This window comes from Zootoca vivipara, chromosome Z2 (genome assembly GCF_965207765.1).
Source record: "Zootoca vivipara chromosome Z2, rZooViv2.hap1.1, whole genome shotgun sequence".
Taxonomy (NCBI): Eukaryota; Metazoa; Chordata; class Lepidosauria; order Squamata; family Lacertidae; genus Zootoca; species Zootoca vivipara.
In genome coordinates, this window is record NC_142585.1 from 16,211,815 (window position 1) to 16,238,380 (window position 26,566).

The 26,566-nt window shown below is 43.0% G+C and overlaps 1 long non-coding RNA gene across 1 annotated transcript; it reads right to left on the reverse strand.

Moving 5' to 3' along the window:
* Positions 1-21,984: 21,984 nt before the first annotated feature.
* Positions 21,985-25,750, reverse strand: LOC148686572 (uncharacterized). The gene is made up of 3 exons (XR_015948653.1): positions 25,613-25,750; positions 23,872-24,013; positions 21,985-22,896 (listed from the first exon to the last, which is right to left on the reverse strand). It is a non-coding gene; the product is annotated as an uncharacterized LOC148686572 (long non-coding RNA).
* Positions 25,751-26,566: the final 816 nt, after the last annotated feature.

The window sequence follows — 26,566 nt, forward strand, 5'->3', positions numbered from 1 at the left end:
ACTACGGATAGTATAACTGATATTCAAGAATATTTTCATACAAAAGCAAATACATGGGAGGGCAGCTGATGGCAGCAAAATCTAAAATTTAAAGGTAATAAAATCTTTAATGTTTAAGTACATGCTACACAGAGTTACAGAGAAAACAAAGGGAGCAATTTGATTGCTAATTTCCCTCCATGCTTAAATAAAGTCATTATAGAAGTGAGTTACATTGCATATTGTTTTCTCTGCCAATGCATCCTATACAACTTCCACCATCTACTTTATATTTGGAAAAGTAGTTTGTCCGTCTGTCCTTCTGTCCTTTATAGGTTTGGCCACCTCTCAAGATATCATCACCAAATTCAATGCAATGGCCCCCAAGGTGCAGGTGGCAGTTTCATTGATATTGGGCCACTAGGTGCTATTTTGAATCACAATGGTGGACCAAAACATCATTTTTGTGTGACTTTGTCCATTTTTGCCACCTGTCAAAGTACCATCACACAGCTGCACAAATGCAACTCCATGAAAGAAATAGGGATCTCAGCATCCTTATAAACTACAGTTCCCATAATGCTTTGGGGGGGTGCAATGGCTGTTTGAAGTGGCATTATACATATTTGAATGTACATTGCAGACAACAGAGCTGAGAGGAGGCAAACTTTCTGATTTCATTCCTGAAGTACCCAGAGAGCCAGGTAGCTGGTTCATGTTTATCTTATTTGTTCTAGCATTAGAGTTATTAATATTTGCTGTGCATCAGACAAAGCAGTCAAGAAATAAAGTTTGGGCCTGGGGAATCTAAATTACTTTTGTACACTGATGACATTTTGTTCGGTGAACAAATTTCTTCCCTCAATTTATCCACTCAGTCTTTTAACAGATCACTTTGGCAGCATCCTTGGATATGAAATTAATTGGCCCATGACAGTGTTCTTCCCCATTTCACGGGGTGACTGGCATTTCTATCTTGTTTTGTATTAGAGATTGCCTCAGATAAGATTAAATATCCAGCAATACAGTTAACCCCCAGGTTGAACTATTTAGTTCCAAAAAAACCCCACTTTGAACTCCTAAATTATTCCCATAATATTGAACACAGGGAAGATTGCATTTATCATTACTCAGGGAAGTTAATCTAGTAAAAACAGGGCTGGATAACACAATTTGATTATCTTACACATATTACCATTCCCACTTGATTTGACAAATATCTCCTGTGGGGGAAAAAGGGAAAGCTGCTCAAGTAGCATAAATAATATTCACTTTCCATGCAACCAACTGTAGATGATCACATGAGGAATGCTTGAAGATCACATGATGTCGACCATAGGCATCAGCTGCAGAACTCAACAACTATAAATCACATGAAGATTACATTTCATGAAATCAGTTATATACGGAGGATCACATGAAGAGCTTGTGCACCCTCCCCCACATATCTTTACATTTTACAGTATGGGCTTGTAATACCCCCCTCCTATAGCAAAGCTGTGAGGAGTTCAGAAGGTTTATGACCAATAACAGTTGACCATAGTTTAGTGTTACATCAGAACACACTAAACTGTGTTTAATCAGTTTGCTGAGACAAATGAACTTCATCATTCATGGTTTGAAATCCAGCTGAAATCCAGTGAAAACTTCCAAATTATTCCTTTCAGTTGCAATGGAGAAAAAGAGAAGAAGATGAGGTTCATCTAGTTTCATTCCTGTCTTCATAAATCATGGCTTAATTTCAGACATTATTTTTACACACTTATATTACTTAAAAGAGGTATTTTGTTTATTTACTCTATTTTTAACAGTTGATATGATTATTTTGAATTATCATTTAATTCATTAATCACTTCACACTGAAACCTCTATGGAACGTACAGAAATTAGTGTAAAAGTTTCGATAGAATCAAGCCTTGCTATGAAATAAGTTCAATAGAAACAGCATAAAAGCCATAAAAGTAAAACTGCTGTGCAGTCCCCACCACCACCTACAAGCACAATCACCCTCAAATTGCTCAAAGCAAGAGATGTTGGCATTAGCTGAAGAGAACAAGAAAGGATCTGCATATGCTACTCCGACCTAGGCTCAAAAACAAAGGCTTCTCTGCACTATATATTTAAAGCACTACCAGACCACTCTAAAGAGTCATGGCTTTCCTTAAAGAATCTGGGGAACTGTAGTTTCAGATCTTCCAAGTCTCCCTATTTTCCAGGGACGTTCCTGATTTAGAGATGGCTTCCTGGTTTCTGATTTGATCCCGGAATGTCCCACTTTTCCTTAGGATGTCCCTATTTCCATTGGAGAAATGTTGGAGGGTATGGAGTTATCCAACCCCCGAGTCATCTGAGGGCAATCCTATATAGGGAAGGAAGGTTTTTTTTAATGTTTAATGTTTTATTATGTATTTATATAAGTTGGAAGCTGCCCAGATTTATATAAACTAGAAGCTATTCAGATATGCATATAGCTGGGCTACTAGACTGACGGAAGGCACTTCACAAAATGGAGGCCATTGTGCTTTCAATGGATCCAAGAAGATTCCCCAAGTTACAAATCTGATCATTTGGGGGGGACTCCAGTCCCCTCCAGAACAAATTCAATTTCAGGCACAATGTCTACAGCATAGACTGCAGGTGATTCCACCAGTTTTTCCTACTTCCCAGGAATCCCTGGAAACTGCAGCCCTACAAGGGAGGCGAAAGCTATCTAACAGAAATTCAGCACCTTTGCCAAACTATAATTCCTAGAATTCTTTGGGGAATGCCATTATAATTAAAGCTTGTAGTGTAGATACCAGAAAATTCACAAGGCATGCCAATGTTTGAGTTTAGATAAGAAAAAGTTGACACAATGGCAACAATAGATGTTTTATTTCTCTGAGGTTAAGACAAATACAATAACGTGCATGACATTGAAATTAATCTGGACATTTCATTCATTATTTGTGTTAGAAAAATCTACTCTGTGCCCCAGAAGAGCTTAAACTCCTATTTCTTGTTTCTTATCACGAACCAGCTAGTTCTTTGAGATTCAGAATGTGCTGGCAGACTCTCTTTTTTCCCTTTGCACAGAGCACATGGTGGCAGCTTCATTTTCAATTATGCTTCTCATTTTTTCATGCAAGAAGCCTGTTTGAGGCACCAGGAATTCAGCGCTGTTTCCCAGAAATATAGATAAGGGTTCCTCAGCATTCAAGACTTCCAGAAATGGACAACTTGAAGGCTGCAGCCTCATTTCATGGAGGTAGCATAGAGGGGGGAAAGAAAGAGAAACACTCTGTCTTGAAATCCTTAAGAGAGAAGAAGACAAACAGTGATGAGTGCTGATCATCTTAAGAAAGAAACAATCTATTCCCAAGAAAGCAAAGTTTGTGGCACACGAAAGACGAACAAATGAAAAATGTTATGATAGATTGGGCAAAAGATGTGGGACATAATATTATGATGGAGGATTGGGAAAGGTTATGGAAGAAGAATATGAAATTTACTGCGTGTAATGTTTTAAGAGAAAATATGATGAAAATATTGTATAGATGGAAAACACAAGAGATGCCAACTGTGGAAGAATAGCAAATGAAAATGATGGACTACATGGAACTTGCTGAGCTGACCGGGAGATTGCGCGACCAGGGAGAAGAAGAGTCGGTGGAAGAAGATTGGAAAAAAATTAAAATGCATTTTAAGAAATATTGTAGAATTGATTAGATGAATAGATTGAGAAGTGTATAAAAATTGCAGGTGTTGGAATTATGTTGGATAATTTGTTGTATGGAGGAAAGTTTAATATAAACCGGACATGATTTAAAATTGGGTTATAGAAATTGCTAAATATGAGTAGAAATGAACAGCAGATGGGGCGGGGAACTCGAGGAAGTCCCCCTTTTGAAAATGTGATGAAAAGTGTGAGAAGTTGTTCTATTTTTTTTCTTTCTTTCTGTTTGTATTTCTTTCTTTAATGTTGTATTTGGGCTTTAATGTTGCTGTATTGTGTTGAAATGTAAAATCAATAAAAATTATTTTTTTAAAAGAAAGAAAGCAAAGTTTGTTAGCTTTTTGGCACCAGGGAAAGACATTAAAAAAGTGCTGTTTAACACCTTTTAGTTGTGCTACTATCTTATACTGCTTTTAAAAGTTATACTGTATACAGTGGTACCTCGGGTTGCAGACCCTTCAGGTTACAGATGCTTCAGGTTATAGACTTACAGGTTAAGAACTTTGAGAACAGAAATCTTGCGGCAGCGGGAGGCCCCATTAGCTAAAGTGGTACCTCAGGTTAAGAACGGTTTCAGGTTAAGAACGGACCTCCAGAACGAATTAAGTTCTTAACCTGAGGTATCACTGTAGTGTAAATTTCCCCACCACAAAAAATGTTCCCATACCTCCCCAATCTCCAAGCAGTGCGAGATTCCAAGGGTCCAGTCACTTACCCAAGGTCCAGCTTCTTCAGAATGAGGAACAGTGGAGACTGTGGAGTCTTTATGATATATGGTTTATTTACACGTAAATAGAACCTGAGGTCTTGCTTCTCCCATAGTCTCAATCTCAGTCTTGGAATCCAGCCAAAGTCAAGCATGGCTCCAACTCCCAGCTTGTGCCTGCATCTAACCCAGAACACACAACTCTACTCCAGGTTTTGGCTTTTTCTTTCTTTCTTTTTTTACTACCAGCCAGGTGAGGGAATAGGGCAGGAGCCCAACCATTTGCCCTCTGGCAAAGAGCAGCTTCCCTTGTCAAACTAACAACCATACTTGTGGTCCTTGCAGGGCTAATTCAACCATGGAATCCGCCATTAGATTCTAACTCTTGCTGGATTCAGGAGCCCAGGAATTACATGGGACTTAGGCAGTGCTTTTCTTCTGGGGGAAAAAAGGTGCCACTACTCAGGCGTAGGAAGAGGGGGATGATGGGGTGCTCCGCCCCGGGCAGCGAGATCCCGAGGGCGCCATTGTGGCTGCCTGCCCCGCCTGTGCTGGGTGCCCCGCCCCCACGGGGGGCGCACCCTGCCCCAGAATGCACACCCCGCCCCCACTGGGGGCACACCACGCCCCCAGAACGTGTGCCATCCCCGCCCCTGCCTGCTCTCCGCCACTGCCACTACCGTGTACCCTTTACTATCCCCAGGGGAAAAAGCACCGGACTCAGGTATCATGCAAACTAATACCACCAACAACACCCTGCCACAAAATATTTATATTTAAGGGTAGAATGAAATGTTATAGTAAATAAATTCATAACATACATGTATGGCTTGGAGATGACCAATACTGTATATGGTGATCTGAGTTCAGCTCGTCAACTGAACTACCAAAATTCAGTCTGGTCTCTTTTTGTGCCTTTAACACCAACTTGACATATGGACGTTAGTGGATGATAATAATGTCTTCTGAAGGTTGCATTGTTACTTACCTCCTTGGCTCAGGGGCCACATAACTCCACACCCTCCAACATTTCTCTGATGAAAACAGGGACATCCTAAGGTAAAGTGGGACATTCTTGTTAGTACGCCCTGTTCAGCCCACATCTTAAGCGTGTGCATGGGCTAGGCAACTGGAGCACCTTCACCGACCTTCTGATCCACAGCATTCCCGGAGAACAGGTCCTGGTGCAGTGGACTCACATCTGCTCATTGTGAGCGCCAAAACTCAGCAGAGTAAAACAGAAGCAAAGCTGTGGAGGTTTTGAAGCATACCTAATTTATTTCTAACAGTCACTACAGGCATGCATGAGAAGAGCCATCTTATCTCTACATAGATAAGAGCAAGAAACTTTCAGAACCAGAGATGGAAGAACCAAAGAGCAGCTTCCGCCCCCTCCTTTCTCGTAACACGAAAGCAAAACAAAAGATCAGGCGATTCTTGCAATGGGAAGGATGAAAATGCTGACAATTCCAGGATCAAACAAAAAGCTAGGCTGGTTTCTGTAAATCCAGGACTGTCCCTGTAAAATAGGGACACTTGGAGGGTCTGCAAGCATTCCATGATCAGAACTTCTGAAATCTTTTTACTTTACAAAAAAGAATAATGGGATTGTGTGGGGCCTAACCCTATACTCATGATCCAAATCACTCCCAAAGCTGCTGTTAAACACAGAGAACTTTATGATTGGTCTCGAGCACTTTAGGTTTTCCCTTCTATATATTTTCTCTTCTGTGGTAATTAGCAGCTTCAGGAGACATGACTTTAATAAGGATAATGGGACAAGGGAAAGAGAGTTGATTCTCCCTCTCCCCAGTCAGAATCAGGGGCACTATTTGGTTGAATTTTGTAATACCGGGACTTCTAGTCACAGAATCTGCACATTTGACCCAGATATTTTAACAAAGGTATGGAAATTTTATATATATATATATATATATATACACACACACACACACACACACACACACACACACACACACACACCATAACTGGAAAGAATAAAAATGAAGGGAGCACTCCAGAGAAGTCAAATCCCTACCCTAATTAATCTATAAACCTAAGACTGATTAACCTGATGGCTTAATTAAACTCTACAATGAAAACACAAACAAACAATCTAGTTGAATTCTCATGAGTGATTCAGTTAAAAAAAACCCAGAAAATCTGCAAGTCTGCAGCTATTAATCCATCTCTAATTAACTGTTTCAGAACCCTAGGTTACTATTACAGGAGCAACATTCAAATGAATTTTTCACTGTTTCACTTGAACATAAGCTGATCAGATGTAGCAGGCACAAATGAAGTCTCCTAGATTACTTTTAGAAGTTTGTGATTATTCATTTGTGATCTGCAACTTGAATGTTTGGGGAAACCTGGATTCCTACCAACAGTTGTCATTTTTTATGTATTACATCTCTCTTCCTCTAGAGTTCAGAATAGCCAGTCATGCCATTAGGTAATTATAGACCCCAAACTTAATTGGGGCAGGGGGCAGAACGGGGGGTATTATTTCAGTTATGAAGCATCTTCTTCTTTCCCTCCACCCCGTTCCATGCTTTACAACTGCTTCTACATTCCCAATATACTACTTGAGGCAGAGTTTACAAACTCTGAGTACATGCTGCTTCACATTTTAAAAGCTTGTTTAATTCTAGTGCCACCACAACTGCAGAAATATAGTGGAATTTGCTTCTTCTGCCCAGGGATTAAGCACCAGAGGGTTTTTTTTGGGGGGGGGGAGGTGTAGAAAGGAGAACTGGATGTGTATGAACTTGAATGGGATTTTATTCTGTAAACTGCCATGAGACCTCCGGGTATAGAGCGGTATATAAATGAAAACATAAATAAATAAATATGCTTTAAAAGTGAAAAATAATATAATGAACATCAGTTACTGTGTGCATCAAGTGTGCAAGAACTGACAAGAACAAGAAGGAACAGCAGGCTAGTAGCATCCATTTGCCTTGGTCAAGGCTCAGCCTGACTCCCCTTTTCCTTTTGTATAAGAACTAAAATGAAAGAGGCCTCCCAGCATTCTCACAATAAGCCGATGAGCACTTACTGTTCCCAACCCTAACCCTGCAGAAAGCCATCTAATTAGACCTTAATTTGATTTTGACCTGTTTTTAGGAGGTAATTTAATTATTGTTTGATTTTATACTAATGTTATATATTTTATGTTAGCCGCCCTGAGCCTGGTTTCGGCCGGGGAGGGAGGGATATAAATAAAAGTTTAAAGGTAAAGGGGCCCCTGACCATCAGGTCCAGTCGTGTCCGACTCTGGGGTTGCGGCGCTCATCTCGCTCTATAGGCCGAGGGAGCCGGCGTTTGTCCGCAGACAGCTTCCGGGTCATGTGGCCAGCATGACAAAGCTGCTTCTGGCGAACCAGAGCAGCGCATGGAAATGCCGTTTACCTTCCCGCCGGAGCGGTCCCTATTTATCTACTTGCAATTTGATGTGCTTTCGAACTGCTAGGTGGGCAGGAGCTGGGACCGAGCAACGGGAGCTCACTCCATTGCAGGGATTCGAACCGCCGACCTTCTGATCAGCAAGCCCTAGACTCAGTGGTTTAACCCACAGCGCCACCTGGGTCCCTTAAATAAAAGTTTATTATTATATTATTGCCCTCTCCCACTTTGGCACTGGTGTAGATTGGGCCCAGAGGGAGAGGATGAGCATATGGAGTAGGGCGCACTGAGAGCATCTTGCCCAGGGACCTTCCATAATGTGGAACCAACTCTGTCTACATTGCAGTCATATGCTAAATCACAATCCATGCAATTAGCATTTTGAGAATAAAATGTTAGGGTAGAGAAAGAAAGTGTATACCAGTAAAACCAGGATAAGCCAGTTCTGAACCTAACAACATGGGTTGCACTCAATCAATGGTGTTACAGAATAGGCTAGCAGACCTTCTGCTCCTTTTTGGTCTCATATCTTAGAGCAGAGTTAAAGCTTTCAAACTGGCCAGGGTTAAGGTTGCTAGCTACTAACAGCAGAAATTGCTAGTTTGTTTGTTGCACTACGTTGCATTTGGGAGTTCAAATTGCTGCAGTCCTATAATGACTCTATAAACAATAGGCATTACATCACTAATCCTATCCTCCCCCCATATATATATGGGCTTCAAAGACTTTTGCTTCAATAAAAACTTCCTGTAAGTATTAAATGTGGATTTGGAAACTTGAAACAAATAGCTTTTATCTATACTGAAGACAGAATCTTGTCACAAGGACTCAAAGGACCATTTTATATAAGTTTGAAATGTGGCTTCAGATTCTTCCAGACAACGACTCATAAGAAGTGAACAATTTCAGCTTTGCTCAGAACTAATGAAAGTACACTGGTAACCCCCTTGGGAGGTTTAGAGCATTCTCAGTTCTGGAGCACGTTTGTGAGATGTGGCTGAAAAGCTGTCAGATATATCGAAATGTCAATTTCACATACATATTGTCAAAATGTATATTAATATCAGGCAAGTGCAAGATACTTGGGCTTATATTAGTATAATAATTGCATTTTACTGCACACAACGTCTACTATTATTTCATTATATAAGCATCTATTAAGTGAATTGCAGTCCAAATTGCTGGAAATTGGTGTAGTGGGGTAATCAGAGGGCTAGTTTTAACCAAAGAAGCCTGCATTTGAATCCTTGGCCAACCATGAAGCACACTGGGTCCTCTTGGATCAGTCACATACTCTTAACCTAACAAGGCTCTGGTGAGAATAAAAAAGGGTAAATTCAAAATATGAGTTTTTGGGGAAAGAGTGGGGTGCACCTGGAAACAACTTTAAACATCCTAGTTGTTTGGAAGAGGTGGTTTATAAATGGTTATGCAACTAAATAAAACCTAAGCCTGTTTACTCAAAAGTAAGCTCTGTTGCACTCAATGGGTCTTACTCCTAGTTCATGCACTTTGTGTGAGCATTATTTTTCATAGACAAGGAATGCATTAAGAATGAATATTCAGGGACTTCCATGTCATGTTCCCACAACATCCATCTCCTAAACACCAAAAAAACCCTCACATCTATGAAACACTAAAATTATTGGTCAATGAAATTCTGGTAGGAGAAAATACTACTAGAAATATTAGTCAAGATCCAGCATGGTATGCAACTAAGTCCATATGCTTCAATAGTCTTTAATTTGTCTTTGGACACCTTATTATAAATCATATTTGGAACTAAGTGAACTTTCAAAAGCATTTGGTGATGGAGCATGGATGTGTCTGTTATTTTAAGATAAAAGGGGGTGTGGAGAGCATCTCACTAGGCACATAGAGGTGCTGAAGGTCACATAAAGCAGCTCTCTAGATTCAATCTGTTGGTGTGATGTGGTTGAGAAATGAACTTTGAATGGATATTGTTTTCATTCCCCCAAAGAAGGGGAGTCTGACTTGGACCTCTGTACACCTTCAAAGCACATGACTTCTCCCATAGAATCCTAGGGACTGTAGCTTGTTATGGGTGCTGGGAACTGTAGCTCTGTTAAGTGTAAGCTACAGTTCTGAGGAGTTTATGGGGAAAGCCATGTGCTTCAAATATGCACTAAATATATGGTGTGTACATAGCATGAATCCCTGACACACCCACATTCTTGCCATCCATTTAGAACACACCCCAAAACTACCCCACCCACCTGAACATAGTGACTACTTTCATTATTGTTATATTATTATTACCTGTTATTATTACCTATTATAATATTATTATTATTACCTATTAGGCCCCTGGGCCAGGTACTGTAGTTAGTCGTTATTACTGGTTTGGGGTCAGCTCAGTCTCCTCTGTCTGCCCTATAGATCAACACTGCCCTCTCCCACCTCACACAGGCATAAGTGTGGGCAATTCATTTGTTCTGATGAGCTCGTGGAACTTGTCTTTCACCCTTTCAAACTCTGTTATAGCTTCTTGAATAATTAAAATGTTGCTAGTGTTGGCATTTGGGGGGCTCTAAATCATACAGATCTCTTCCTGGTTTCTTCCAAATAATGTGCATTACAATTCATATTTAATGTAAGACCATTTCAACAGCTTTGGTTTCTCTAGTGCCTGAGACTGCCTTCCCAGCTTCTGAATTCCTTGCATTTTGCAGCTAGACAAAAAAGCAAATTGGAATTGCACTTGGTTTGCAGCTGCATGGCAAGCAGCCATTCCGATTTACAAGAAATAATAAGAGCAGTGTGATATTTTAATTAGCTGATGCAGTGTGCACAGGAAATTTCTGAAGATTCTTCAGTTTTGTGAGAGTGAGAAATTCCTAAAGTTTATATAGAGAGAGAGAGAGAGTGAGAGAGTGTGTTCAGGTCTTTCCCCTTCCCCTTTTTTATTTAAAAAAAATGTTTTTAGTCTTCAGTGCTTAACACACTTAACTGACAGCAAAACCCACTGGGCTAGATCCAGCAAGTCATACTCAGAGAAGATCCACTGAAATCAATGAACATGACTAACATACATCTACATACCTTCCAACACTCTGAAGCCAAAATTTGGGACGCCATATTCCCAGACACCATCTTTCTGCATGGCTGTTCCACCCGCCCCAAAAGTGCTTTTAGGGCACCACACAAGATCATTGCCCTGGGAAAAAAGCTTTCTCGGGGAGAAATCATGCAAGCTCATGGCAACCAAAATTGCCACCATATTCTCTCTCTCTCTCTCTCTCTCACACACACACACACATACCAACACCACTCTTTCCATAAATGACCTGAAAACCAGCACAACTCTCTGAGAGCATTGTGATCCTGCTGGCTGATGTCTGTTGATATGGCTCCTACATTGTGGGTTAAATGCAGCCTCCAGACACTCCTCAGTGCTCCTTTTGAAACAGTCCGATTCATTTATATTGCAAGGGCAAGGAGCAGAGGCCTGCTGCTAAACACAGAGAACAAATGGGAAGACAAGCAGTGGCAAAAAGAAACACCAGCAGACAATAACAAGGACCAAAGAAAAGGGGGTATTTCAAGGATCTTCAAATATCCAAAGGGTTGTCATATGGAGGATGGAGCAAGCTTCACTTCTCCTGCTCAGGAGGGTAGGACTCAAACCAATGGATTCAGGTTACAAGGAAGGAGATTTGGACTAAACTAGTTGGGTGCAGAGGAATGGTGGAAGGAACCTCCAAGGGAAGAAGGCTCAGAGCCCAGGGATTGGTGGTGGACATTGATGACTGGGCAGAGGAAGAAGAGGGGAAAGAATGGGAAGACAAGGTGTTGAAAGCTGAAGAGGTGAGCTGGGAGAGTCTGGAACAGAAAAATCAAGAAACTGTAGCTGAAGTTGGCAAGTGGGATGGGGGAGGTCAAGAGTCAGGCTAGTGAAGGTTTCCCTGTCCTGCTGTGACAAGCTCCACCCCCTCTCCCATCTCCCAGAACCAAGAGAGGTATGAGGGAGGAGAAGCAAAGGCAGGCACACTGGCAGTCTCTATTTGCTTGGAAAAAGCCCTGGAGAGGAGGAGACAGAGACAGCTGTGGGGACCTTTAGTCTTGGTAACTGATTTCATGGAGGAAGACCCACCGGGAATGAGCTGCTTTACTCATTAGGTCTGACACTCAGCAAAGTCTATGGAAATAATGTTTATGCTAATATGTAGTTAACTCCAACTTTCAACTATGTGGTTAACCACCAGAACTTTCTGTGACATCAGCAGAGCCTCCTCTCCTTCTGGATGCCCTATGCTGACAGGATCCAGCCTTCCTGGATGCCAGGCGAGAATTTTACCAGTTGCACCTGCTGTAGCCAGGGACCTTCTGCATGCCAAGCAGGTACACCCTCTGCCCCACACTTATGGGCTTCACAGCGACATACAGCCAAGGTACCAGGCTAAGAATACACTTGCCTCTGTCTGCCCCAGAAGCAGAAGGATGGCAGTAAGCCTGGCAGAGGTTTTCAGGGAAGAGGCTATGGGAAGGCAGTGCTTACCTGGAGGGTGATCTCTGCATTGCCCATCCGCTTCTGCTGGCACTTGTCATGCTCTTTGATAATCGTGCAGTGTTCACAGTGTAGATTTTTATTCCCCTCTTGTTCCCAGTCTAGAGTTCACCCCTTCTTCTCTGACTGGAAGGGAAGGCACCACTTTGTGGTTTGCTTTAGGTTGCAAAATGTCTTCTGCCAGCCCTGAAGAATGCCTTCTGGCATTAGGAAGCAACTGACATGCAGCTCATTCTGAGCTACTTATTGCCCATGCCAAGACTGAACTGCTCATAGGTTGCCTCTCCCTGCTTGTTCACCTGCTGAACCATCCACTTGCCTGCAAACCGACAGTCCCGGTATCAGCTACGTAAAGCTCATGAGAGAAGAATCCATAGTTACCTCTCCCCATAGACCTGCTTATATTTAAACAGTTGTGCTTATATAGTTTACCAGACAATTACAGGGAATACATGGCTTTAAGGTGCTCAGACTCGTTCCTCAGACGTGTGCTTTAAGTGATGACTACCCTGTTAACTATTTTTCAAAGCAGACTTCTAACATTCCCATAATTACGTTCTTGGTGCTTAAGTGCATTCCATCAATATTTAATGACAATGCAGGATTTTTATCATATGCTACATCACACTTTTTTTCTGATTGAGTCAAACACTCCAAACAAACAAACATGTTCACATTTCTAGAAAACAAAGCGTCCCTGTTAATGACAAGCATTTTTCATCGTTAGTCGAAATTTGCCAAGTAAATGAAAATACTTCAAGTACCACTTTGTGCTCCAAACAGGTTTTTAATCAATAAATGCAAATCCTAGCAAACTACCCACTGGGGCCAAACCAGCTCTCTAAAAATTCTCTGTGGTGGCCTGATCAACTGCTAAAGGAAGCAGCAGCAGCAGCAAAGACCTTGAAACTGTTCAAATACCTTGGCAACTCAAAACAGGAATTACACACACACCACCTTTGTAATAGAAAGGAAAGTCTGTAACTATCGTCTCGAGCCTGGTGGAGATGTCATGGAGGGGATGGTCAGATCTTGAGCAGGCATGGAGAGAGATTAGAGCTGTAGCTGTATCACCCTGGGAACGGTTCTAATGGGATAGAGGAAGTGCCTGGGGGATCCCGGGAAGTATCTGAGTCTGTAGAGGAGACCAGAATTTTGGGGAGTGGAGAGTTTGGGGAGTGAAGAGTTTGGAATGTGGAGAGTTGGATCCAGGGAAAGAACCAAGTGGGTTGCCGGAGGAATGTTCCATCATGTGACATTGTGCACATCTAGTCAGGTACCTTCTGCTGTGGATCTGCCTTCAGTGCCTCCCCACTATTAATATGGAATCTCCTTTGTGGGAGGTGACTGATAGCAAGCTGGATGCTGATCTGGCATTGACACTGTTATGTACTGAGCTGAATCCTAGAACAATAGGATTCAGAATCAGCGGGAGCTACCCAATCCAACTCCAGGTGGAAGTGAATCCGCAACCTGATTGGCCTGCTGGAGCAGCCAATCAGGCGGCTGGCAGAAGCGAATCTGCTACCTGATTGGCCTGTAGGAGCAGCCAATCAGGCTGCAGGCAGAAGTCAATCCACAATATAATTGGCCCACAGGTGTAGCCCTGAAGTAGCCAATCACGCAAGGCCCATTGTGTAAATAATGTATATAAGCAGATGGTTTTGGGAAAAGAGCCATTCTTCTTCTCCTCTTCTCCTTGATGACTATGAGCTGAATAAAGAGCATGAAATTCACTCTCGACTCCGAGTACATTTCAGACACCACCTCCATCTTCATGGACACAGAGATGCAACATTGGTGCAAACAGGCCTTGCAGGTCCAACTCACTTGAAGGAGTGCCCTCTTGCTTTCCCAGTCTTGGAACTCCAGGTGCATGTGTGTAACTTGTACATAACTTTTAGAAAGCTCCAAGGAAGGTGAAGAAGGACCTTCAACTGTACAGGGGCAGGCAGTCTTTCAGGTAACCATGGCTCTGCCCACCTCCTGCTATCAGAGACCAGCATGGCTCTGGATGCAAGTAGCTGAGAATCACATATTTGGCTGTCTTTGGCAGCTGCCACATCAAATCTTGCAACAACTATAAAATTTGTTCTGTTTTTAAAAAAAGTCAATTATTTGCAGTTGACTTTCCACTCAAGAGGTGGGTCTAAACATTTATTTTGGATCACAAAGAAGGTTGGACAATAACATAAACAATGCAGCACATCCAAATTATATGTGTAGGTGCAAATTTATGTTGGCATTCTGAGGGAAAGCCACTTGCAAGCAAAGAAGGGTGGGGAGGAGAAGGGGAAGAAGCCCCAAGCCCCAATGCAAGAGATCTGAGGCTTGAACCCCCAGGGGCAACTCCTAATAATACACATGTTCCATGAAAAAAAAACTTGAAAAGCCTGTTCTCTCAACTTCTCTGACACCTAGTATAGCTTGAAAGCATATGCTTCCCCCCCAAAAAAAGTCTTTAAAAATTAAAAAAAATTAAATGGAGTTGTTGTTGTTTAGTCGTTTAGTCGTGTCTGACTCTTCGTGACCCCATGGACCATAGCACGCCAGGCACTCCTGTCTTGCACTGCCTCCTGCAGTTTGGTCAAACTCATGTTCATAGCTTCGAGAACACTGTCCAACCATCTCGTCCTCTGTCGTCCCCTTCTCCTTGTGCCCTCCATCTTTCCCAACATCAGGGTCTTTTCCAGGGAGTTTTCTCTTCTCATGAGGTGGCCAAAGTATTAGAGCCTCAGCTTCACGATCTGTCCTTCCAGTGAGTAACTGAATTAAATGGAGTAATTGATGCTAACTCTCTGGAGACAATAGTTTCTTGCAGCTTTGGTTAGTGATTATTATTTCTGATGTAAAAGCAGACATTGTTAAAATATAATCCCAGCCATCTGTCTGCCAAAATTAGTTAAGCAATGTACATGCCTCATTTTCAAGTGTGTGTGTGTGTGTTTGTTTGTTTGTTTGCTTGATTTGTTTTTCATTTTTTTATTTGAGTATGATGTAGTCCTTTGAGAATGAGAAACTAGAAGAGGTAGAGATGTAAGGTATGCCTGAAATGTAGCAAGTCTGCTCCCCCTTTCAGTGTGGTGGCATTGCTGGATAGCAGAGGCTCTACTTAGGCCCCGACGAGGGTGTCCCATCTGGTTACCAGGAAGCAGATCCTGGCCAGCATCCTGGTTTGGCAAATGGCAATGTAGGCTTGGACATGGGATGGGCCAGGGGACGGAGCTGATGGAGCAGAAAGGTTTCCCTTGGGTCTGCTCCCTGGCCTTTTAAATGGCCCTCACTTGGGGCCCTATCTGCTCTTCCTTCATTGGGTTCCCCAGCCACCCACCCTTGGTTCAAGCTGATAGTCAAGGATTTTTGCTCTGGCTATGGTGGTTGCCGTTTTATGGGGCCGGGTAGGAATTTGTCCACGGGGCAAATTGGCTCCAACCCAGTGGTTTTGCCTACCTTATAGCAATCGTCAAACTGGGTGGGGCATTGGGGTAATCCATTGTCTTGGATGGAGGGGAGGTTGTAATCCCCACATGCCCCTCCAAAAGCTGGGGTATCCCGTTAAAGGGATCCAGGGGGAGTGGCCATGTCCACGTGCCCAGGGCCGAAGACACTCCCCCAGATGGTGGTCCCTGGGGATGTCACCCTATTTGATGCCTTAGGAACCCCCACCTGGATTGACCACGTACCAGTTCTAGCAAGTGGCCAGAAGTATTTCAATTGTGCCATGCAAACCTCTTTAATCTGCATTCAATAAAGCTGTTTCGATCGAAACCAGTCTTAGTGGTCTTTTATTTATCTGGGGTTGGGGAGTGGGGAGCACGATGCCTGGACCTGCAAGTATCCTGACACTGAGTTTGTGTTTGCAGTTCAGGGACCAGAGAGGGGGTAGTTCTAAAATGAGGGTCACTAACATGGTGCCTGTGGGTGTGTTTTTAGGGGTAGCCTTGCATGTTAAATGTGTTTTAAATGTATGGTGTGGATCCGCCCAGAGAAATGTGCTTTGTGTACAGCACAAGAGAGTCAGCAAAGAGTCTGAATTAAAATCCTGAAATAGAAAAGGGAAGGAGAAAGAAGCAGAGAAAGAGAGTCACAGTAGACAGGGTTTATGTACATTCTAAAGCTTTAGACCTATCTAACCTTTTCTTGTGAATGGAATTGAAATTAGAATCATAGGCCCCAGCAGCATATGCAATACTTGCTGCACATTGGCTTGCTAAGCTTTTCATTAAGTTTGAGACGTTGGAGGTCATCTCTGGCACCCTCCTGTGCCCACCTTGTTTTGCTGGAAAATCCATTTATCACTTTCGCAAGGGAAGACTCCAACAAAGGATGCAGCAAAGCAGTAAGATCTTCTCAAACCAGCTACAGGTAGGTAGCCGTGTTGGTCTGACGTAGTCGAAACAAAAAATAAAATAAAAAATTCCTTCCAGCACCACCTTAGAGACCAACTAAGTTTGTCATTGGTATGAGCTTTCGTGCGCTTTTTGTGTATCTGAAGTTGTGTATCTAAGTTTGTCATTGGTATGAGCTTTTCGTGTATCTGAAGAAGTGTGCATGCACACGAAAGCTCATACCAATGACAAACTTAGTTGGTCTCTAAGGTGCTACTGGAAGGAATTTTTCTTCTTAAACCAGTCATTACCAAACTGTAATGATGTGGCATTTTGTCTTTGTCCATGGAGTTTTCTTGGCAGGGATACTGGAGTGGCTTGCCAGTTCCTTCTCCAGGTGGATCATGTTTAGTCAAAACTCTCCACTATGACCTGTCCATCTTGGGTGGCCCTGCATGGCATAGCTCATAGCTTCTCTGAGTTATTCAAGCCCCTTCGCCACGACAAGGCATTGATCCATTCTTAAGGAAATCAGCCCTGAGTGCTCCCTGGAAGGACAGATCGTGAAGCTGAGGCTCCAATACTTTGGCTACCTCATGAGAAGAGAAGAATCCTTGGAAAAGACCCTGATGTTGGGAAAGATTGAGGGCACTAGGAGAAGGGGACGACAGAATACGAGATGGTTGGACAGTGTTATCGAAGCTACGAACATGAGTTTGACCAAACTGCGGGAGGCAGTGCAAGACAGGAGTGCCTGGCGTGCTATGGTCCATGGGGTCACGAAGAGTCGGACACGACTAAACGACTAAACAACAACAACAATGATGATGTGGCACAGCAGTTGAGTGCTGCTTATTTCATATATATATATATGCCTTTTCCATCTAAATTGCCCTGATTGTCTCAAACAGAAAAGCGGCATTATAAATAATAAACTTAATTAAACAGCCATTATGAGAGTGCCACACAAATCAAATGAATTGAATGTGCGAATCAGGGAAGTTTGGCCCTCCCTAACACCCATCAGCCTTAGCCTCCATCCATCAGCGTGGCCAATGATCAGGAATGATGGAGTTGCAATCCAACAATATTTGGAGGGCTGCAGTTTCCCCAACCCTAATGTAAGGGCTCCAGAGCACACCCAGACAAAAATAGATTGCAATTGGTGCTCCCTTCCAAAGTTAAGGTGCGTAGTGTCCAAGCAAAGCAAAACTATTTTGGTATCTGAAACCAGAGTGCGCCTTTGCGAGTAAAGTCAAGCTGTTGGAAGATTGAAGCGCCTGCTGTGGCTGTGGAGACAGATGCAGGAGAGACATGTTTGGGGGCAGAAAAGGGCATCTTGTTGTGCTGCTGCAGATGCACCATAAAGAACGAGCATTTGAATGGTGGGTGTGCGAAGGGGGTAATGTTGGTTGGTGAGATTGTTATTTCATACCATTTTGAAAAATTATACATATATATAGGAATGAGGGACCCAGGTGGCACTGTGGGTTAAACCACAGAGTCTAGGGCTTGCTGATCAGAAGGTCGGTGGATCGAATCCCTGCAATGGAGTGAGCTCCAGTTGCTCGGTCCCTGCTCCTGCCAACCTAGCAGTTCAAAAGCACATCAAAGTGCAAGTAGATCAATAGGGACCGCTCCGGCAGGAAGGTAAACGGTGTTTCCGTGCGCTGCTCTAGTTCGCCAGAAGCAGCTTTGTCATGCTGGCTACATGACCCAGAAGCTGTCTGCGGACAAACACCGGCTCCCTCGGCCTATAGAGCGAGATGAGCGCCACAACCCCAGAGTCGGACACGACTGAACGTGATGGTCAGGGGCCCCTTTACCTTTACCTTTTATATATAGGAATGGTCACAGCTGGTGAACCAAACAAAGCTGGTAGAAAGCACTCCTGGCTGCAGAGCTCAAATAATCTTCAAAGACACCCCTATGAATCACACATACCGGTAGCAGTAGTCTAGTACTTTTGTGTCCTTCTAATCAGCCTTCCCCTTAGAGTTCAACTCAGATCTGCCCTTTTATCCTGCACTCTGGAACAGGAAACAACATGCTATTTGAAGAATACTCTCCTGAGCACCCTCAACATTCTCTTCTCCTGGCTAAACATACTCAGTTCCTTTAAATTTTGCTTTCCACACCACACCACCAACTGACTTCACTGCCCTCCTTTGAACCTGCACCACTATATCTACATTTTTCTTAGAATGTGGTACCTAGACTTTGGAAACAGTGCCCCAAATGACAAGAACAGAAGAGAATAAAATAAAGTGGAACTTCCTGTAGGGAAGAGTCATAGCTCAGTGGTAGTGGTAGTACTTTGTATGCAGAAGGTGGTTAGTTCAAAGCCCTGGTATCTCCAGGTAGGGCTGTTGAGAGTACCTGTCAATGTATACAATACTGAGATATAATACCTGGGTCTGAAATTCAGGAGAGCTGCTGCCAGTTAGTGTAGGCAATACTGAACTCGATGGACCAACGCTCTGACTCAGTAGACAGCAGCTTCCAGTGTACATGTGATTTGAAAACTATGAAGTCACTTCGGTGCTACTAAGACAGCAAAAATAACACAGGAGGCTGCAATTATGAGTTAGCAGTCTCTGCAGCCACAACAAGTACTGTGATTCTCCAGCAGTTTGACTTCACCCCAGGAGGCACACTCCATTGTCTCTCAAGACAGATGGCTACCAACAGGGTTCAAATGAGGTAACATTAAATCGCATTGGCCTTTTTTTGCAAGCAGCAGCAGTGAAAACATATTATTGCACAGCTAAATTGAATTCAGCAGCTATCTGCTGTACAGGATCTGGCTGCTTAAGATTTGCAAGACGCAAGCTGCCATCTATGTGCCAGTAATGAGTCCTTGAGAAGCTGCCATTTCTATCTCTCCATCATCACTCTATCATAGAGACTGTATCACAACAGTCCTTCCTTTTAGGGCAGTTTGGTGCCTAAACACATTCCAAATTACTAGACTCATTGACAGTAGATAAGTGAAGAGAAAGAAAATGATCTCCCTGCAAAAAAAGGGGGGGTGTTACTCAAACACCAAAATCAAAGTGAAATTAATGGTTTATTGCAGGGGAAATGCTGCAATTTTCCTACTGCCTAGAGGGTAGCTTTTTTGTTCTCCAAACTGTTTGATTTTGTTCCCTAAATGGTACAAGTCAGCTGCAAACTAAATACTAAACTAAACTGGAAAGCAGCTGGGCCGGCAAATAAATAACAAGGAAGGGGTTTAATCCCTAAAAGGGGGGGGAGTCTTATAGCTCCAATGAACAGCTGGCAGCTTGGTTAGTAAAACGGGATGGCTGACAACTTGTTCTTGTGGTTTGCTGTGCAAAAGAAATTCAGAATAAAGTGGGTTCCAAAGGTTTTTTGCACCTATACACAAATCAGGCGGGCCAACTCTAGGAGGTGTAGGTATCTTCCTCCCCCTCAATATGTGTCTGAAGAGGGCCCAGCCCCTGCAATATTGGGGGTGGGGCTGGCACAATGTCACAGAAGGCTGAACCAGCCTGCATGGCGTTGAGAGACTGTGTGATGTCATGTGACGTGCACCCCACCCCCCCAAAAAAAATCTTGGGGCCAACCCGACGCCACTGACACAAATCAGCAACCAGTCCAGATTTCTTGACTACACTGCTGGGGCTATATGGGCAAGGGCTTTATGTGGTTCAGTGGCAGGGAATCAGCTTTGCATGCTGGAGGTCGCAGGTTCAATCCCCAGCATCTCCAGGTATGGCTGAAACCCTGGAGAGCTGCTGCCAGTGGATGTGCTGGACCATTGCCTTGTCTCAGACTGGATGAGAGCCAACAGACTGAGTAAAGTCCAGATAAGATTAAGGCACTGTTAGTGGGCGGTTCCCTAGACTAGATGGACTTTCGTGCTCTTGATAGGGTAATACGCCCTCTGTTGGAAAAGGTGCTACATTTGGATCCCTTGCTATCACTTGTGGCTCAGGTGACCTCAGTGGCTTGGAGTGCCTTCCATCAGCTTCAGCTGATGGCCCAGCTGCACCCTTACCTGGACAGGGATAGCCTAACTTCTGTTGTCTGTGTTATAATTATAATATAATATAACACATATAATGTGTTATATGTGCGACTGCCTCTGAAGATGGTCCAGAAGCCTCAGCTGATGGAGAATTCAGTAGCCAAGTGGCTCACTGGGGCAAAACAGTTTGAGCATAGAACACCAATCCTGGCCCACCTTGCACTAGCTGCCAATTAGTTTCTGGGCCCAGTTCAAAGTGCTGGTTTTGACTTATAAAGCCTTACACAGCTCAGGACCATAATACACTAAGGACCACCTCTTCCCATATGAACTGACCCGGACCCTGTGATCATCATCTGAGGCATTTCTTCATGTGCCTCTACCCCAAGAGGTCCAGAGGGTGGCAACACAAGAATGGGCTTTTCTGCTGTGGCTCCCTGTTTGTGGAATGCTCTCCCCAGGGAGGTTTGCCTGGTGCCTTCATTACATACCATGTTTTTCGCTCCATAAGACACACTTTTTCCCTCCTAAAAAGGAAGGGAAAATGTGCGACTTATGGAGTGAAGGCACTGGACGGCAGCGGGATCCCTCGAGCGGAGGGATGACTCTGCCACCGAAGCCATGGCCCCCCAGACAAAGTGCATGCACACTATATGAATGACAATGCCCATCAACATGACTTCCGCAAATATTTAATGGGGGGAGGCACCTAGGCCTCTAGGAGTTGGCTGCTATGCCTAGGACAATTCAAGAAAGCAAAATATTTTTTTTCTTGTTTTCCTCCTCTATAAACTAGGTCCGTCTTATGGTCCGGTGCGTCTTAACATTCTATGGCCTTTTAAATGTGCCTGTGGGAGGAGGTGCTATTGGTTGGTTTTGGTTTTATTGTGCCTTTTGTGTTCTCTTTCTGTGTTCTTACGTTGTGAACCACCGGTTGAGGGTGGTATAGAAAATAAATAAATAAAAGGAGGGTCAACAGGGACTAGCCCACCCTTCCAATTTGTACCCATGTAAAAGTAACCCAAAACATCAGTCCCAAGGGGATAGTGACTAACAACAGAATAAAGGCTCATCAAGTCCAGCATCCTATTCTCGCAGTGCCCAGCCAGATGCCACAAGGAAGTTTGCAAGCAGGACCTGACTGCAATAGCCTTCTCCCCACTTGTGACTCCCAGTAACTGGTTTTCCTAGACACACTGCCTCCAACAGTGGAGGTAGAGCACAGCCATTATTACCGGTTGATAGCCAATAGCTGTTGATAGCTTCATCCTCCATGAAATTGTCTAAAATTCCTTTAAAGCAGGCATCCCCAAACTGTGACCCTACAGATGTTTTGGCCTACAACTCCCATGATCCCTAGCTAACAGGACCAGTGGTCGGGGAAGATGGGAATTGTAGTCCAAAACATCTGGAGGGCCGAAGTTTGGGGATGCCTGCTTTAAAGTCATCCCACTTGATGGCCATCTCTTGCTCTCTTGTGAGAGCAAATTCCATTATTTATCTAGGAATGTCATCTAGATGTCAGCCAACAAACACCAGTGCATACCCTCCAACTTTTCACAAACAGATAAGGAGCATGGTTGTATTATCTCATATGTTCCTCCTCCTCCTCTTCCTCTTCCTACCGCTATCCATTGCAGTTGGGCCTGCTGCACTTTCTGTCTGCTATACTCCTTTACAATCAGCTTCTACCAATCTGAAAGTCAGAAGAGCATTTGTTCTCTCGGTTAAATATATTATTGGGAAGCGGATTTGTCTTACAAAAGGTCCACAGTTTAAAATATACTCCAGTAGCTGCAGTCTGTGAAATGGCAGTCTCTGCACGACCTGATTCCTTGGCTTCCAAGCACATACATCCATTGTTGAGGGTCGAACAATTAGCAAAAGTAAATTGCAGGCTTGGGGCCCTGATCTAGAGTGCAAAGGGCCTTTAATCCTTTGCACCCCACTGTAGTCTCACCCGCCTGGCTGCACCATGCCTGCTATTTTCATTGGGAAAAGCTGTCATTGGTTATGATTCCCCCCCCTCCCTAAACCGATTAGCAGATGGGGTGGGGGGTGGGCAGACAATCCAGAATGGGATTGCAGCAAAGGTTAAAACCCTCTAGCACCACACCAGGGTCACATTCAAAATTGGGCTCCTATTCCAGCAATTTACTTGGTAAACTCCGTCCACACATTTCATAATGATAGAAATGATGTGTCATCCATTTTGGCCCTGGGGAGGTGAGCTGATCTCTGGGAAAAAAAAAGATAAATGCAAGCAACTCGCACAAAAAAAAGCAAACTACCAAAGCATCTCAGAAGGCCCCAAAGGGACAAAATAGAGACTATTAATTATATCCAACTTTGCATCTGATGAACAGGACTCTCGTCTACAAAAAAGCTTGTGCCACGGTAAATTTGTGAATTGAGGTTCCTTGCTGTTTTAGCTGCCATTTGGTGCAGTGTTGGGCTAGGGACTGAGAGACCAGGGTTCAAATCTCTAATCAGCCACAGAAGTACTAAACATAATCAGGGGAAGGGCTGCAGCTCAGTGGAAGAGCATATGCTTTGCATATAGGAGGCCCAGATTCAATCCCTGGCACCTCTAGGTAGGTGAACACTCCCTGCCTGAATCCCTGGGCAGCTGCTGTCGGTACGTATAGACACTAGCAAGCTAGATGGACCAATGGCCTGACAAGGTATGAGGCAGCTTCCTATATTCCAGCCTTCAGAGGCACACTTGGCCCTGTAACAGGTGCTCTAGCAAGTGAAGCAGAACTTTCATAAAGATTCCTAACTATCTAGGCTTAAATAAACAACCTCGGCTGAAGAGCGGGTCTACTAATTGCCTTTCAGAATTAATGAGTTATTATTTGGGGAAACTTGGAATCCCTGCAAATTAGCAGCATCAAGTAGTTCAGTTGTTCTAATCATTGATGAAGTCCTAATGGAACAGATTGACTCCTGATGAAGCCATGAACGGCAAGAGGCCTGTTAGGTGAGAGAAAAGGACTGCATCCAAAGATCTACTCGGACTACACCAAATGGCGATGGTTTCCAATTTAGGAGCAACTATCCAAAGAGCCACAGTTAAGACCAGGATGTAGCAGCTCGATGTAAGCCTCCACCGGCTTTTGTGAGTATTCCCCACCCCCCATCCAGACTCAATTATCGCAATGTCTTTTAAACCCCATATGGGTAATTCCCACTGATTACAACATCGCCTACCGCTGAGTGCAAAGCTGATCCACTGCAGGCACCGATGTTCTTAATCTTTGCCAGCACGCTAGCTGTGTCTCGCAAGGTTTTTGCATTTTCAGGTGAAAGGGAAATGAGACTTTCAAGAAGAGCTTCGATGAGTAAGTACAGTCTGAAAATGAAGAGATTATTGCTCCTTGAAGATGGTGAACAAATGGTTCAGAAAGGAGGGGCATAGTTCCTTTCTGTTGCTTGTTTCTCTTGTGGTGCTGTTATTCTATGCCTCTAATTAGAATACCAAGGATAGGGCCTCCACAGAAATGGTATCCAATTAAAAAAAGAGACACACAGGGGTATCACTCTTTTATAATGAGATGTAGAACAATAGATAAGAATGCTTACAGGAAAAGCCAACCCATGTGAATAAATCCAAACATTCACGTCTGTTGGGAACAAGTTGGAAATGTAACTTTTACAGTATTTACTGGATATATAGGAGTGAGAGCCTCTCCACCCTGAAAACAAATGCAGTCAACAAAAATAAAACCTTTTTCAATGCCCCATATTAAAAAGGGTATATTTAGCACTTATTTACAAATGAATAATATCCTCATATTTATACCATGCTGAATACACACTTAAAAAACAACAACATATGGACAAAGTGTAACAATGATGTCACTTGTCACCAATGATATCACAGGCATTAGCCAATAGGTGCCCGTGACAGCTTCACAGCCATGTTAATACAGTGGTACCTCGGGTCACAAACGCTGCAGGTTACAGACTCCGCTAACCCAGAAATAGTACCTTGGGTTAAGAACTTTGCTTCAGGGTGAGAACAGAAATCATGCTCCGGCGGCGCGGCGGCAGCAGCGGGAAGCCCCATTAGCTAAAGTGGTGTTTCAGGTTAAGAACAGTTTCAGGTTAAGAAGGAACCTCCGGAATGAATTAAGTTCTTAACCAGAGGTACCACTGTACAGAGTAGCTGAATGGTAATGCGCATACAAAAGGATTCAGGTTCAATTCTCCAGGTATGGTTAGGAATCTACCATATGTTATCTGGGGAGCTGTTGCAAGCCAGCGTATGATTGTGGGCAATACTGAGCTAGACTGATCAGTTGTCTGACCAAGGGTCTGACATGATATAAGGTCGCCTCATATGTTCCCTAAAGTTTTTTGTTTTGTTAGCCCCAAAATGGAAAATGAGCGAAGTCCCACTAAAGAAGAATAGCAACTTAAACTGATGCAATATGCACAGATTGTGAACCTAACATATAGAATAAGAGAACAAGAAGAACATACATTTAAAGAAGATTGGAAAATGTTCGTTGAATATATGGAGGAAAATTGTGTATATTTGAAAACATGGGCAGCATTAAGATAAATTCAACAGGGTAAATAAGTTTTGATGGATGTAATAATGGAATACTAAATGGTTTAGCTTATATAAAATATGCAGGGATTTATGTTATGCAAAATGAACCATGGAAAGAGAAAAAGGGAAGTCATTTATATTTTAAGGTTGTTTAAATGAATGTTCTAAAATGTAAAACAGAAAATTTAATGAAAAAATATAGAAAAACAAATAAAGTGAATCTCGGATTTCTATCAACTTGGAGGGAAGAAGGTCCCTTAGAAAATGAAATACTTCTAAAATGTCTTGTAAGTACATAACATAAATTTATATATATATATAAACCACATTGTTAATACTCAATGTTGATAACAGCATTCATTTAACCAGAGTTGTTTTTAATTCAATACTCACCCAAATTGTGCATATATATGCTCTTCTCCACCCACCTGATACACGTTTCTTAGTAGAGGCACAGGTGGCTCCCACAATAAACAGATCACAAATCACCAGGGAATTCCTTAACCCATCCCTTGTCCGTTATTCTCCTCTCCTCATCTAAAAAAACAGAAGAAGCACAAACCTTATTAAAAAGTGCTCCAGGCAGTTTTTAGAATTAACATTTGATGCTACAGAAAACTTAGCTTCCATTAGGTTCAAGGAGTCTATTTCTTCTTAGCCTTATGTTACCTTACTTCTCTTTTAACAATCCGATTACTTAAAGGGATGCATTCATTTCCATTCTCTACAGCAGTGTTCCTGTCAGTGGTTGCCACTTTTTTGCCATATAATGCATGGTGTGGAATTACAACAATCATCTGCTCTGTTTTTATTACAGTCCTTGCATTGAGCAACCCTACTGTGGTCACTGGGTGTAAAAGGGCATTCTTCCTTTTTGCATAACTAGACTCACTCATATTTAAACAAATGTTTGAATATGGTTAAGTCCAGCTCCACGCTAAACCCTGAATGTAGAGGTGTTTCCACTAATGTTTTTGGAAAGTGTATAAAACCACTTGATCAAAAAGCTCTTCAAACAAAATTAATAAATACCCCCCCCCCCGATAAAATAAATCATGTCCTCTCTTAAAGAGGGCACACGCTGTGGTGAGACCTGGCAACAAAACCCTTGTGTTGTGAGTGAGAAGGATTGGACAGCCGATCCTTGGCAGCAACTAGTTTTGCAGGGAGTAGCATCTATTTCTCCTTCCACTTTGAAGTCTTATAAGAAGGCCATGGGCGGACTTTTTAACTTTCAGAGCACAGCTCGCGATCAGCTCATCTACACAGCAGGTGTTGCAGTATTTGGCACACCTGCATTTTATGGGTCGTGCAGTGAAGTCCATCCGAATTCAGTCTTCTGCCATT